Below are 2,332 nucleotides of genomic sequence, written 5' to 3'. Positions count from 1 at the left end.
GCAATCTGTCAATATGACACAACCCTAACCATTGTGACAAATAGACTCCACGTTGCTCACATTGCCACACTACGAACCATAATTTACTTTTGATCTTCATTTAAAAACAACGGTTTTTATTGTTACTCTATGTTTGTTTTCGTTGATGTCTAGTTAATGACAATATGACATAATCCGACGAACAAAAAACACAAATATGTAAGGTATGTTGGTCTTGTTCGTTTTGTCTCGATAAAATCAGTGGAAAGAGAGACAGTAAGCTGTTTGTTTTGTTTTCGTCAAAAAGAAAAAATAACATATTAAACATTTTAATCTAGTGAGATTATGTTTGTTTCGATTCAGCTTCTTAACTCAACGCCTAGTTTGAAATTTAGTTACTTATTTCCCTTGAGAATTCATATAACCCTTGAGGTTTCTCAAAATTCATGGCCGGCCCTAAAAAATATGACAGGTTTGGAGACAGCTAGAGTAAACGTGATTCAGAGATTTGGCAGTTGTTTAATTGTTGTAGCAAGATATTTAGAAGGAAGTGTCAAGTCAGAACGAAGACATTAATGGCTTTGATTATTCAAAAGACAACTCATGTGCCCGCATGTGCTTGACGTTCGTTTGCCGTCTAATGCATTTCAGAACTATTTAAAATGATTCATAGTTCAGTCGATTGGAAATACTAACATGGATACTATGAAAAACAATTACAAGTTTATGAAATGATCCACATATCGTTACTTTTTGCCGGCAATTGTGTAATCTAAATTTTTAGGTTGACGTGTAAAAAGATGAGAAATTTGTGGGGAAGATATGTAAACTAACCCTCAAAAATCAAAAGGTAGGTAGTATGCAGGGGAGTCAACAACAGACGACTTTTAATAGTTGAAAATGAAGGAAAACAAAAAAAGAAAGTTCGATTTCCTTTAGACTAGGACATAGCACGTGTCTATAGCAATATCACTGGAGGATGTAACACACTAATAAGACGTCACATGTAATCGTGTTGTAATGCTTCAGATAATGTCTTCAAAACTGTCTTTCGGCTAAAGTTTCAATAAAAATACCCAGTCAAGAGAACTAAAATGTAGTTTCCGTAAACCGCAAGGACAAAAAGAGATGCGCATAAAGGTCAAGTTTGACGTGCCATGCAAATCTTAAGAACAGCCCCATAAAGTTGGGATCGGAGTCGAGTTAGGCAAACCGTCTGAAATCTATTTTGAGCTGATATCATTCTTAAGCTGTGATAGATCACTAATTCTAATTGACTAGAGGAAAGCCAGAAAATTTAGATTCGCACAAATGTTTTCGGACAGAGTCTAATGGATTTCGACACAAAACTATTCGATTAATTAAGCTTGAAACAATAGAAAGATGATTAGAAGAAAACATGGTAAATTTTTTCTACAGTTAAAAAAATCTTTCAAAATCAAATCAGTTATAGAAATCACTAGCTAGTGAAAAAATTACTAGACACTTAAAAAAAGTGAATTAACCAAATAGAGTTAGGAACCAAAGGTGAACCAGTGATAAACCAGCAAGTTAAAATCGAACCAGAAAAACGGTTGGGAGATAACCATGCACGTCAAACCAACCGTAGTTGTTGTCTTCAATGATGGGGAGTTAATTAACACTATCGAGAGATGCTTCCGTTTTCTTCTTTTTAATTAGGTTTAGCCTCAAATTTTCCGCCTCATCTAGGTGATCAATTTGGACAATATATGATTACAGTTTTAATACAACCACCAAAAAACTACCCTTAATTGTTACCATCTAAAGCTAATGAAGTTTACATAATTACATGTAACACTAGTGAAAAATGTTATGAGATAATCAATTTTTCGGGTACCCGTTCGTTTGTTAAGAGGAACTGAACACAGAGATTGCTTGATTCTCAAGAAAGAAAGTGGTAAGTGAAGTGCCATGATGAGATGACTTAAACATGATAGCTTCCACCTTTCTTTCTAGCTTTCCTAAGAAAAAGTATTGAACAAAATGTATTGGTCAAAACAATTTCTCAAAACAATTTCTCAAAACAATTTCATACCTTTTTTCATCAAAACAATTTCTCAAAAACCGCTCATTGGTAAAAAAAATAATATTACCTTTAACGAAAGTTGTTAAAGGTTAAATATAATTAAACTAGTAAATATTTAACGAAAAACAGAGTAGTTCAGTGCGCGCACGCGCGCGCGTCTAGGGTTGGAAAAGAGGGGACGGGTAAAGTAAAAAAGCCCAATAAAAGGAGCCCTAAAATACAAATATAGAAAACCGTCGTCTAGGTCTCGATCTCTCTGTTGCTGTGTCGCCGCCTCTCTTTCCTTTTTTTTTTTTTTTTTTTTTT

Source organism: Camelina sativa, chromosome 13 (assembly GCF_000633955.1).
Source record: "Camelina sativa cultivar DH55 chromosome 13, Cs, whole genome shotgun sequence".
Classification (NCBI taxonomy): Eukaryota; Viridiplantae; Streptophyta; class Magnoliopsida; order Brassicales; family Brassicaceae; genus Camelina; species Camelina sativa.
Note: the sequence above shows the minus strand (reverse complement) of the source record.